The sequence below is a fragment of the Desmodus rotundus genome, chromosome 12 (assembly GCF_022682495.2).
Source record: "Desmodus rotundus isolate HL8 chromosome 12, HLdesRot8A.1, whole genome shotgun sequence".
NCBI lineage: Eukaryota > Metazoa > Chordata > Mammalia > Chiroptera > Phyllostomidae > Desmodus > Desmodus rotundus.
In genome coordinates, this window is record NC_071398.1 from 3,884,834 (window position 1) to 3,898,691 (window position 13,858).

Sequence of the window (13,858 nt, forward strand, 5' to 3'; positions counted from 1 at the left end):
CACCACCCCTGTTCCAAGTTCATCTCCAAAACCCTCTCTCTATCTGTACTTTCAAATACAGGGTCCAGCACCCATAACACCTCTATTTTGTTACAACATCATAAACATGTCATTCTGTAACATAACAATAGCTCACTCAAGCACACCATAGGACATTTTAGGGGACATGTTCAAAATAAAGCTGTAAGTTATCACACCCATAGTATTAGCCGGCTAGCCACACTCCAGCAGGTGTTACTTCTGCCGGGCCCCGTATTTGCTGACCAGCTGCTGTGACAGGGGCCATGCTGAGCGCCAAGTAAGACACCCTCCCTACAGCAGAGCTCGTGGCCCAGTGCGGGGACAGCTGTCACACAAGAATACGTCGTAGTCAACTGTGATCACTCCTGGGGAGACAGGGGAGGGAACCGTGGGAAGGACGATGGAAGTGGCCTCTCTGGGAAGCCATGTTTAGGTGGAGACCTCAAGGATGGGGAGCCGTTAGCCAGGTGAAAAGCTAGAGGAAACAGCTGGTGCAAAGGCCCTGAGGTGGGAGGTGGGCAGGCCATTGGGTGAACCCCAGAGGCCAGTGAGGCTGAGCGTGGACAGCGGAGCGGAGCGGGGAGCTCAGGTGAGCAGAGCCTGGGGGCTTGGGGGCTCATTTGCTCTTTACTCTGGGGGAACATCAATAAGCTGGAGGGTCAGCAGGGTGGGTGGGACGGAGGAGGCTGTCTGGCCACTTCGTGGAGAAGGGATTATTAGAAAGAGAAGCCTGCAGAGGGGGCTTTCCCCCAGCGGCGACCTGCTGGATAGAAGTTGCTTGCATTGTTGCTACCCATGAAGGTGTCGGGGATGCACCAGGGATTGGGAATACCTCCCCTGACGGTTGAATAACATTCTTTTTAAGTATGGCCACGGTGGGGGGGGGCGGCGCAAAGTAAAGTTGGAAAGAGCGAGCCAGGGCAACGGCCAGCCAAGAGCCAGGGAGAGAAGGAGGCCTCCGTTTCCTCCCAGAATTGGCTCAGCGGGCTCGGGGAGGCGGGAAGGAATGGCTGACACGCAGCCCTCTGCCAGGGGAGGGGAAGAAGGCAGGCCCGATATTGACTTAAACGTGGGGGATTTAAAAGGCCCCTATGTTCCCACTTTGTGCTTTGCTTCTCAGACAGCCTGGGACCTTTGAAGTCGGCGGGCCCAGTGGGGAGCGGGCTTCTGCGGACACAAGATGCTCGCGGGGGCGGGGGGAAGGGGGCCAGGGGGCGGCCAAAACTCTATTAGGCATGCTCTAGCAAAAAGAAAGGCAAATCCAATGATAATGTACATCTGTTTCAGGGAATTTATGAGCTTTGAACATTTTTTATGGGCAGATAAGTGGGTCCTTTTCTTACCATAACTTAGAACTTCAAAGCTGAGTGTGTGGATAATGCAAATTGCTGAAATTCGAGATTTTCCCTACAAAGAGGTTTCCAAAAAGACGAGGAAGAGAAAGGGAGAAGGGGAGAGAGAGAAGGAAGGCTAATTGATGCTGTAGTCTTTTATGTCCACGGCACAAACGGGACAGATATTGATTTTTATGAAACAAGAAACGGATGGGAGAGACAGGGGAGAGGAGGAGGGGCCGTGAGGCAGGTGTGGGGGCTGGGGCTGCCCCCCATCCCCAGCCTGCAGGTCAGGCCAGGCTGTGGGTCAGTCCCCTCCTTCTAGGAGCCCGCACCCTTAAAGGGGAAGACAAGGGAACACAAGGACACCTCAGAGTCAGCCAAGGCCCCGTCTGCCCAGGGCCTGGCCCTGCCGAGGTCCTAGGGGCTTCGGGGCTGGGACTCAGGAAACCGCCTGCAGGAGAGTGGCTGTGGGGGGCAGGCATGACCCTGGCGGGCAGGGGCATTCTAGAAGGGGAAACAGCTGGCACAGGGGCCGGGCTCTGCCTCTGCACCCAACACCTCCACCCTCAGCCCTCTGTGCTTTACAGATCTCCCCCCACCGCCGCCCCCCTCAGCAAGTAGCCTGTGAGCTCGGTGCCGGGGGTTGGGGGAGCAGGACATAGTGAACACTCAGTATATGCTGTGGAATGAAGGAAGGAAAGAAGGAAGGAAGGAAGGAAGGAGTAAAGAGTGAGTGAGTGAGTGGCACCGAGGGGGTCAGCCAGCTCAGTCTTTTCACTGCTTCACGTGTCTCCAGTGGAAGGCGCAGTCAGGAAGGGGAGACGGGTGTGTTTTCTCTTTGGGGTTGACCCCAATGTCCCTTCTGCGCCCAGGTGATTAGTCTAAGCCAGTCTTGTCTTTTTTCAACGTTTTATTATTTACAACATAGCCAGATATGCATTTTTGAGCTTATAAATTTCTTTTGGCATTACCAGTGCGGGGTTTTCTTCTTTTTGGTTCTTTTTTTCTCTCCCCTCCCCTCCTCTTCTTCCTCCTCCTCCTCACCTTTACCACATCCAGAGAGGTTGGGGCCTCCTCTGTTCTTTTTTTTTTGCTCATCTAAGCCCGTCACCTCCCTCCCTCTGTCCTCACTCCTGTCCTTCTCACAGTCCCTCTTGGTTCTTCCCAACACACCTGCTCCCTCACCCTACCCCACCTCCTGCTCCACCGCCACTTCTGGCTTGCTCTACTAGCCCCTGGCCTGAGTCCCCACCACCCCGGTCCAACACCCCCTACTCTGTCACTTCTGGGGCTCTACTCCCCTGCCTTCAACAAACACCAGCTCTGGAAAAAGTAGAGAGCTCAGGATCGAGCGCTCTGGTATCAGGTAGAAAGTGGTCATTTCTACCCACTTGCCAGTGGTATTTTGGTTCCTAAATCCAATGGGCACATCAGGGGCTCCCTTTCCTGAGTTCTTGGCTGTGCTCCTTGATGGCGAGCACAGCCTCCCTTCCCAAATGCCCTCTGCCCTTGGAGTCTGTGCTCTGGCTGCTAGTTGCTCCCCTGTATCCATCATCCCTTCTTCCTGGGTCGGGAACTGCTGGTGTGGAGTTCAAAAAAGACTACAGCTCTCAGACTCCTTTGCAACTGCATTCTGTGGCTGCTCCTGAGACTTGTCCTTAAAAGACAGATTGTTTATTCCCATCACCCCCCTTTTTTCCTTCATCCCTTCTCCTGTTCTGCTGCCTGGAAAGCAGATGTGATGGCTGGAACTCTAGCCACTATTTTGGGCCATGAGGATGAGGACAACACCCTAGAGATGGTGCTGTGGCTGGAAAAAGCCTGTGTCCCTGAAGACATAGAGGAACAGGGATTCTATTCCAGACCTGGACACTTGTATTTAGGCTATGAGATGAGGGGGAAAAAATCAAGTCCTTATTTGTAAACCTCTCTCGCTTGCAGCCAAATGAAATCGTAAGTGAAATCACTTTCCCGACATCCAGCCCTCTTAGATTTTCTCTGGCTTCCCTGGGCCACTGTTAGCAGTCAGTTTTTGCCTAATCCTCCTTTAAAAGTGGCAGCGTGGACGCTGGGGACATGGGACCTCTCTGCATAACTTCCTGTGAACCTGTAAGTGTTTCAAAATACAAAGTTTCCAAGATGGTGTTGTTGCTTCCATCCCTGGCCTGGCCCCCTTGTCTTCTCCATGGTCTCTCTTCCTGGGGTCTCAACCACTGCCAAGGCCAGTGGCTTTCTCTAGGCTGCTGACAAGGAGCCCCAACTCCATGCCCCCAAACTTGGCACGCAACCCCAAGTTTGTTCCGAGCTCAGTAAACAGACAGACAATCCACCAAGTAGCCCGAGCCAGAATACCCGGTACCTTCCTCTCCTCCTTCCTCACCGCTAACCCAGTTACCGAGAACTTGAAGTTCTGCCTATAAAAGAGAGTTCACCTCTCCCCAGTCCCTCTGTCCCAGCTGCCCCTAGGGTGGAGAGCTGTCAGCTGTCCCCTGGCCAGGTCAGCTTCCTTGCTAGCCGTGGTCCTTCCCATCGGTCTCCACACTGAAGACAGAAAGTGCCTTTTCAGACACCAGGCCGACCACACCGTTGCCCTGCTGATACCAGAGGGCAGACTTCAGGCCTGGCCTGGCTGACTGGGTCCTCAGGGAGCAGCCCCACCCACTTCCCGCCTCTCCCCTGTGAGTTCCTACCTTCCCTCTCTGCCCATCACACACCACCCATACCTCCTGTTGGTCTTCACACAAGGAGGCTTCTGCTTTCCCTTCCTTCCCAGAGAGCTCTACTCCTCCCCAAAATGCCCGTTTGCCCTGCTCGCTCTCAGCCTGGGCTTCCCTTGCTGGGGCCTGTGACAAGGACATGGGGCAGGCAAGGACATGGCGTTTGGTAGAGCAGGGGACAGAGATGGCAGGTGGCAGCAGGTGTGAGGGAGTGTGGCCACGGTTGGAGGCGGGGGACCTCTGGGGGGGGGGGGTGTGCTGAGCGCTCCTGGGCCGGCTCGTGTGTTCTCTGGTCCTGGGGTGTCTCCAGAGTGCTTTTCCAGGGGTGTTGCCGACTCATCACTTTTGAGGTGTGTGCCTGCTGTTGGGCTCCCACGGGACTGGAATTGGCCCTCGATTTGCAGGAAGAAGGCACAGTGCGAGGTGTGATTCTGCCGGGTGGGGTGAGTCTGTGCTTGTGAGACAGTCCCTTGCAGCCGCAGCTGAAATAGCAGGTGGCCGAGGGTCTGCGGTGAATCTGCCTGGCTCCTCAAGGCTAGCTCCACCAGGAAGCCCTCCCTGATGTGGGTCTCTGTGTCCTCATCTCTGCACTGGGGCTAGTGACACATGATTCACTGGCTCATGTGCCTGGGAGGGTGGTCCCCTGGGCTGCTGGCAGTGAGGACAGGGCCGGGCACCGCGGGCAGGGAGGCCAAGGGCGCTGACTCCAGCCTCCTCTACACATGCCACCCCCTACTGCCCACATTGATTATATCTATTCCTTCCAATCTGGGGTCCAGCTGCCCCAGCCTCACCTCTGCTGCCGTTCACTGGACCTCACGCCCGCTCATACGCCCCATGGAATGCTCTGGAGGCCAGAGGTAGCTTCCTGTCTCGTGGTGGAAGGTGGGATGGGGGGGGCGGTGATCATAGGGTGGGGGGTGGGGGGCGTCAGGGTGGCCAGAACACAGGCAGGCCTTCCCATGAGGCGTCAGCCTGGCTTCAGGTGCCGCTCGCTGATGGGCAGCTTCAGATGCTGGGATTATGAGAAGAGAGAATACAATTTCCTGATAAAATAGAAGAGGCGATTAAGTTAATGAAAGATCATTTGGCTGGTTTGAAAACTATAATTAATAGGCATTAATTGTATGTTTAGAAGTGGAGCGTGGTGTGGGCATGGAGCCGCCGTCAAACACAATGACACCCCAGCTTAATAAAGATGGGGCCCAGGTGGTCCCCACAGCCCCCGAGAGCGTCGCGAGGGGCTGCTGAGGTGATGGGAGATGCCACTTGCTCTTCCTCGCACGACGTCCTTTCTGAGACGATGCTTATCATTAGTGCTTTCATCTTCGGTGACATGGCATATGGCTTCGGCTGATTAAAACCCCCTCCTGGTTTCAATCAGCCACTGGGGATCAGGTTTCTCCTGGTGGCAGCGGTGGCCTTGCTGGTCCCGTGGTAAACTTTTCAACCACAGCTGAGTCTGGGGAAAGGGCAGTGGGGGCGGGGGCTGGGCAGTGACCCTGCCCACGTCCTGGGGGTGCTGGCCCTTCTGGAAGGACCTGAGTCAGCAGCCGGCGCTGGGGTGCCTGGCAGGTCAAGCTGGGCTGGCTCTGGGGGTCTCCAGCCGACCGAGCTGGCTCGGGGCTGGGCCGGGCTGGCCTTGGCTGGGGCTGGGAGGTGGGCACTCAGACGCCCTCCTTCTCATAAGAAGCATACAATGTTGAGGCTGACTCTGGGGGGCCACTCACCGGGGAGGAGGAGGAGAGGCTGGAGCGCGGAACGAGGCTGAGGGTGTTTGCATCCTGGTTCGGCCGCCTGCCCTTCAAGCTGAGACTGTTCTCACGGTCATTGGCAGACCTGTAATCTCTTCTTATCCCCAGTGCCCGGATGAGACAACTGAGGCTCATTCAGGGCTTGAGAGCTGACTAAACTTGGTGGGCAAGTCAGAAAGGATGGGGGTGTTGTAACCAAGTGGAGGGGGCACGGAAATGAGGGTCTGGAGAACTTTGATAAGGGTCTCTTCCAGCCCCCTGCCACCCACGAGCTCCCTGAGGGCTGGGACCACGTCTGTGCAGTTCGTGGTGGTGGACTCGATGCTGCGCACGGTGCCCGGATCTGAGACATCCTCGGTAGATGTTTGTGAGGGAACGTGTGATGCCATGGGGGTGGCAGAGGGGACCACAGCGCGGGGGGTATCCACCAGGTAGACAGCAGAGATTCCTATTGATCAGCAACTCTCCATGTACCCCCACATGTCCCAGCTCCCTTGTGGCTACACGGGGTCACATGGCATCACATGGCTAGTCCAGGCCCGTGGGTGGCAAGTGGCAGTGACCTGGGTGGAAGGATCTAGGAGCCTGTGCCTGTCCCTCCAGTATGTCTGCCCCTAGAGCACAGGTGGCAGACACCAGGCCCACGGGCCGAACCCAGCCCTCCACCTTGTTTTATCCATCCTGGCACCTTGTTTCATCCAGCCTGGCACCTTGTTTCCACCCTGCAGCAGCGCCGAGCTTTTGCTTAACTGTTAAGGAGTAGTTACATGTATACAGTCCTAAAATTACTTTCAGTCCTTTGAGGGCAACCATGAGGCTGATGCGGCCCCCGGTGAAAATGAGTTTGACGCCCCTGCCTAAAGCATACGAGAGCCAAGCCACTGTGTTTGCTGAGAGGCGGCACAGAAGAAAAACACCCTGCAGAGTCCCCAACTTGCTCTGGACTCCACGAGAACAAAAAAGTAAATTGCGACGTATTACAATGTAACCCAGCCTCACCCTGCCAAATACAGGGTGGAGTTACTGAGCTGGAGATCAGGGCAGAGGGAGGGCTACTGTCAGGGATCTGGCTGGTGGCAGGCTATAGGTCATCTGGTCGACCCCTGTCCAGTACTCATGCCCTCACACCCTCTTCTCTGTGTGCCAGGCCCGGCAGGCTGCTGCATGAGGTGGCCTCAGTGGAGAAGCTTCCTCCTGAGGAGGCCGAGGCAAATGGCCTTGTAGGGACTGGCGAAGGTGGCTCTTCCTTGCCTTGCCAGCTTGCCTGTTGGAGCCCACGGAAGAGGCATGGGGCTGGTGAACAGGATGCCTCACTAGCTGGGCTCAGGGCTCCCCCTGCCTTCTCCGCGGTAAGTCATCTGCAGTCTTCACTGAGAACGTGTAATGTATGGAAATGTCGGAACCAGTGGTGTTCAAGCTGTATTCAGCATCGGATTCCCCTGGAAGGCTTGTTGAAATACGGTTCCAGCTTCTGAGTCAGGGGGTCTGAGGTGGGGCCTGAGAGGGTGCATTTCTAACAAGTGATGCTGATCCCACTGGTCTAGGGACCCCACTTCAAGACCACTGGTTTGGGGCACCTGTGGTTTGAGGTCTTGGATGACCAGCCCCTCTCCAGGGCCACTTAGTCTTGGCATGGGTGCCTGCCCCATACATCCTAGTCCCCACCCCACCAGCCTTCCCCCCTTACCTGCTCCCAGGGGCTCTAAGATGCTGGATATCTGGGGATATTCATGAAATGCCCGAGTTTCCTGTGACAGGCCTTTTCTCCCCGACCTCTCGGGCTGACTGGGTACAGGTACTCTTTGTCCTTGACACAGAGCACCTCGGAGATTTGGAGGCAGCCATATAATCAGGACTCTTTTGGTTGATGAAGCGGCAGAATCCCAGCACAACTGGGCTTATGCCTAAAAGAGGGCCTTCAGGCACAGCTGGATCCAGGAGTCCAATCCATGTTGTCAGAGCTCCATCTCCCTCCCTCCTAGAGGCAAGGTGGAAGGCCAAGTGCTGAGTGTGTGTCAAGACAAGGAGATGAGAGTAGCAGTGTCAGATGTCCCTTGTCCCTGCTGTCTCAGTCCCTGAACCTGTACAATGGGACTGCCAAGTTCAAGGAGAGTGAGACAGGCTGTGGGAGTCCCTGGGTTGTGAAGACTTTTGACCCATTCCTCTGGACTCTCTCTCCCAAGAAGAAAAATGCACACGCAGAGACAGCCCAGAGGTATGACCATCCCACTTGAGTGAGCCTCAGTTTCCCCACCCAGACTCGTGCCTCTCACAGAGGCCCCTGCAATGGCAGTGTGATCAGCTGAAAGGGGGTTAAAATTGTGCCTAGAAATGTGTGAATGGAGGAACTTCTACTTGCCCAGTCCTTGGGGGCCCCGTAGCAAGGGAGGTGCCTGCAGACACAAGTTCAGATGGTAAAAGGTGACCACGAAATGGCCATGTTTTGTCACGATGACAGAACAACCTCAAATCAATATGTAAAGCAAAAAAAAAAAGGGGGGGGTGTTTATTGCTGCCATGTTTGGGTGCAGTTCTGTCCCGGAGCTTAAGGTCACCAGGACTCAGGGTCTGTCCATTTCTCCCCCCATTTTGGCTCGAGTCCGGTCAGAGCCCCAGGCTTGCTTCTGGGCCATTCTGCTTGGCCCGCTTGCCCACCTTGCGACCAATTGCTGGGGCCGGGAGAATACCCACCCAATTCCACGCTGCCAGCTCCCAGTCACACACCCAGCCCTGGCCTGGGGCTGCAGTCAGCACCCCCGAACCAGAGGAGGGTGGAGGGAGGGTGGTGACCCTAAAGCGAAACGGGGCGCTCTGCCCAGAAAAAGGGGAAATGCTTGCTGCGAGGCCCACCCCACCCACGTCGGCTACTGGCGCCAAATTATCAGCCTGCTTGGTGTCCCCTTCTCCACCCCTCCAAGTAGCCTCTACCCTTATCTCTGCACCCCACCCTTCTAAATCCTAAAGGCCACCCAGCCGCAAGACGCCCTGTGACCCTCCCTCCTCCAGCAGAAAGGAAGGGGCGGCAACCACACTCTCTCCTGAGTCTGTCTGACTTCTTTTGTCATCTGTCAGGGGAACAAGCTGGTCCTTTGATCACAGCAAAAGGAGGAAGGGTTTTTTAAACAGCCAGTGAAGGTTTGCTGAGCACCGGGTGGGGAGCCTTCTGGGGCCATGTTCAGAGCAGAAGCTCGGTTCTCAGACTGCAGAACTGCCTGTCAGGGGATGGCTCAGGATTCGCCTGCCGCCCAGGTTTGCCAATGGGCTGAGGAGCCCCGAGGTTGGGGAGGCATCTCCAGGGGACTTAGTGGAAGGGGGTTTCTGGGTGGGGGTGGGGGGAATCAGCAGCCCAGATCGATTGGCCATGAGTCATGGGCTGGGTTCAGGGTCTTTGCAGACGTGGTCACATTGACATACAGTCACACTGGATTGGGGGGTGGGCAGGTGTCCTCATAAGATGAGGGGAACTTGGACACAGACACCGAGGGGAGAGGCCACGTGCGGACAAAGGCAGAGATGAGAGAGCTGCATTTATAAACCAAAGAAATAAACAAGGGTTGCCAGAAGCCACTAGAGGCCAGGAGAGAGGCACAGTACAGATTCTTCCTGGCCCCTCTGAGGCATGTGCCTTGACTGGGATTCGAACTAGTGACCTTTCAGTTCATAGGCCGGCACTCAGTCCACTGAGCCACACCAGCTAGGGCACATTTCTGTTGTTTTGGGCCACCCAGCTCATAGTGCTGATTTACAGTATCCTTAAGAAAGTAGTAGAACTTCCCTGAAGAGAACCCGAGGCTCAGCAAGTGGAGGAGTGGGCTCAAGGGCAGCCAGTTCCCAGCCCATTGAAGCACATGGGCGGGAATCACAGAGGGGCCGCTTCTCACGGGAGAATAACCAGATGCTGTTTGCAGAAGGAGCCAGGAGGGCAAACCCAGAAACAGCGAATGCATGACTCCTAACTCCTTCCTTGGTGTCTCTGGCTGCTCATGGGCCTGGGGAACATTCTGGAGCATATCATCACACCTGCAGACCCCTGCAGCCTGTCCATTCCCCCAGGAGGTTGTAAAGACACTGTGGAAAGCTCCCGGGTAGCTGCTCTGCAGGGAGCTGACCGTGTGCTGATGCACAGGGGAGGAGTCAAAGGAGAAGATCCCAGAGAAAAGAGTCCAGGGTCCCAGTGGACCCCAAGCTAAAATGACAAAGCGATAAATAGGACCCTGACATTTGATGACTGAACAATTCTTAGTGACTAAATGGGAAGCCAAGTGCACCATTTTAAAAATACAGGGTCTGGTACAGATAACACCCCCATTTTAATGACAAAATCTTTTATTACAAAATCATAAGCATGTAATTCTGAACATAACAATATCACACTCAAGCAACCATATGAGATTTTAGGTGAGATGTTCCAATTAAAACTATAAATTATGATGCCCGTATAATTACCCTGCCAACCACATTCAAGCAGGCCTTACTTCTGCCGGACCCTGTAGCTGTTTTAAAAAATCAGGTGTATGCTTTCCTTTCAAAAGGGGTGTTTTAGTACCTGAATTCTGGGAACCAAAGAGCAAGCCCAGGGGTGGGAGGCCGGAGATCTGAGTTCAAGTCTCAGCCCTCCTGCTCTAGTGTTCTGTGACCTTGAGACATTTCCCCCATCCACACACTGTCCCTTCTGCCACATCCTACTGGCCAAGTGTCCAGGACAGCCCAGATGCAACGGGTAGGGAGACTGGCCTTGCCTCCATGGTGACAGGAACTGCCAAAGGCACGTGGGAGGGATGAAGAACTGAGGCTGCCTGGCAATTTACTCCATGTTTATTTTAACCCCCACCTGCGAGGCTCTCCCTGCCCAGTAGCTGGTGCTAGACCTGCGTCCCCCTTTCACGAGTTGTTCCTGGGGACTTGGTGTCAGAGCCCCACGCTAGGTGGGTGGGGTGATGTATCTTGGCCTCTACTGTTCACTCGTCTGCAGCCTGAGGTTCACTGCCTCCCCCCACCACCCCCCCCGCCAAGTCCCTGAAATGATTTAGTACCATCGGGCAGTACGGGCTGGGAGCAGAGGCCTCTGGCTCAAAATCTGAGTGCCGCAGTACTTGGTGCATAATAAGTATCAAGTTCACCTCTGCTGTATCCTTTTATGCTTTTATTTAAATACTTTCATGGTGAAGCATACCACACACAGAAGAGTTCATAAGATGCACGCGTGCAACTGAACACATTATTGCAATAACATCACCCAGGACTGAGACTAGAACACCTCCTGTGCCTGGAGACTCCTCACTGCCCCTCCCACCAAAGCCCCTCCCTCTCCCAGAGGTAATAGCCAGCACCTGGATTTCCTAGTAACCCTTTCTGCCTCTTTCCCCTTGCCATCTGAGTAAGCATCCTTAACTGTCGGTGAGTTTCTCCTCTTCTCTAACATCATTAAGTTGGAATTATACAGACTGTACTTTATTAATTGATTGAATGATTTTAGAGAGAGGGCAAGAGAGAGAGATCTGTTGTCCTACTTCCTTATGCATTCATCGGTATATTCTTGTATGTGCCCTGACTGGGCATCGAACCTGAAACCTGGCGCACCTGGACGATGCTCCAACCGCCTGAGCTACCCCGGCCAGGGCCCAAGCTGTTCTTTCTGTGTCTGGCTTCCGTCACTCCATCCAGCTTGTGAGGTTCACCCACTTCATGGGGTGTAAGTGCACTTGGGTCTCACGGCTGTATAGTATGCCCACGTGTGAGTCTGCTGCAGCGTTCTGACCTGTTTTCTTGTTGATGGGCACTTGGGCTGTTTCCGGTTGGGGGTTATAGTCCAGCTCTGAAATTCTGGTTCATGCTTTTCCGTGAACGTCCGTCTGTCTGTCTATGGGGTACGTTCCCAAGAGTGGGGAGAATGGGTCTTCACAGAATCCATGTCCAGCTTCAGGAGATGGTGCCAAGTGGTTCTCCTAAGCAGTTGTTCCAGTTCACACAGGGGATATTTCTCTGCTCTGTTTCCCCCCACCCGCTCTCCCTCCTCCAGCCCAGGTTCACCATCAGTAGGGACACGGCCCATGGTAGGGACTGGTGAAAAGAAGTCCTCTCCCCTCCTCTAATCCGGTAGGCAGATGGATGGGAAGCCCCCAGCACCCTCTGGGGCCTCAAAAGCTGGGAGGCGGTGAGGTCTAGGGAGCAATGTGGTGGGGTTCTGGGGGTGCCCACCCCCTCCGGGTGGAAAAGGGACCTCTTGCCACAATGAGGGAGTTTTATTAAGCCCCCTACCCCAGAAGCCAGCTGGTCACAACACGGGAGGCCCTGCGGGAGGCTCTGCGGGAGGCTGTGCGCCCCCTTGACTATTCTAACGTGCCCTATTTTGTTAGTATTTGCGGGTTCCTTGGCTCCCTTCTGATAGCCCGAGGAAGTGAAGGGTCGGCAGCGGGAGGCCTCTGGGGGGGGGGGGGGGGTGGCGGTCTCTGGGGCCTCTGGGCTGCGGGAAGAGGCTGCGGCAGCAGAAGCCGAGGCGATGAGGCCCTGAACCCCAAGGAGGGATCACCCTGGGGCCCCAACCAACACCGGTGGTGGCGGCGTGGGAGGGCGGTTAAGGAGGCAGCGAAGCATCAGTGCTTTCCCAGCAAAGCACTTATTTCTTAAAAATTCTAGCATTATTTCAAGCCCCTTTGACCAGCTTTTCAAAGTATTTTTTCTTTTTCTTTTTCGGGAAATGCTCAAAGCCCCTCCCGGTTCATTCCTTGGCTTCCGCACAGCCTGCGATGCTTTCTGAGCCTCCGGTGCGGCAGCGCCATCTGCTGGTTGCTTTTTCAACTGCAGTGTTCGGCCCTCCCTGGGTGCCGCCGCCCGCCGGGTGGAAGGGGAAAAAGAAACAGTTATAACCGAAAGTACAACGGAGATGACCAGGAAGCCTGCGACAGTGTTGATACTCCCTAGGAAAGAGGAAACGCACATTACACCGTGGGTACCACTTCTCATCTGTCACATGGAAACTAGTTGTAAAATGCTAGCATCCAGTGTTATGAGATGTCTGGAGTGAATGGTCATCTGCCACTTGGCTGGTGGATTAGTTAGAACAGCCCCTGGAGAGAGAGAAATTGATATTATCGAAATCATTAACACTTTGATTGTAAGTCAGAAAAATCACTGTTAGAAATTGCTTGGTCAAGGCATTTGCTGCTTTCTCACCTGAAAGAAGGAAAACTTGGAACGTTTCAAGGCGGTTAAAACAACCAGGGCACGTACCTTAGGATGCAATGAACGCAGTAACAATAGCGCAGAAGAATGTTATATGTTACAGGGAGATGTTCATGATACATCGATAACATTTAAGCATGCTTTAACTTTTAATACGCAGATACATGTTAATGGTGGACACATTTATCTACCAGGGTGTCCAACCTTTTAGCGTCTCTGGGCCACACTGGAAGAAGATTGTCTTGGGCCACACATTCAATACATTGTGACAGGTAGTCACAGAAAAAATCTCATCACGTTTTAAGCAAATTTACGATTTTGTGTTGGGCCGCATTCACAGCCCTCCTGGGCTGCCTGCAGCCCGCGGGACGCAGGTTGGACACCCCTGAAACCCCACAGGGTGAGCAACACCAAGGGTGAGCCCTCTTGTAAACTGCGGACTCTGGGTGGCAGCGTTGTGTCGATGCAGTTTCCTCAAATGCACCGCTCTGTGGGTGACGAGCATTTGATAATGGGGGAGGCTACGCATGGGGGGGGGGGCAAGTGGGAAATCTCTGTACCCTTTCTTAATTTTTCCGTGCACCTAAACTGCTCTAAAAACTGAAGTCTATTATAATTACAAAACCGATTATAAAACAATATAAGACCTATATCCATTGCAGACCGGGCGAGCAATCGTGGCTGCTGCACTTTGGGGTAGGGGGTTACCCTGCCCGGGCTCCTCAGGAAAGGACATGTGGGTGTTCCCTGCATTTCCTACAGTTGACAGCTTCACAAGAACCCTGGAGGGTGTCCTCTGGGACTGCAGAGAAGGGAGCATGCAAGCCTGAGCTGCTGCAGCCATCTT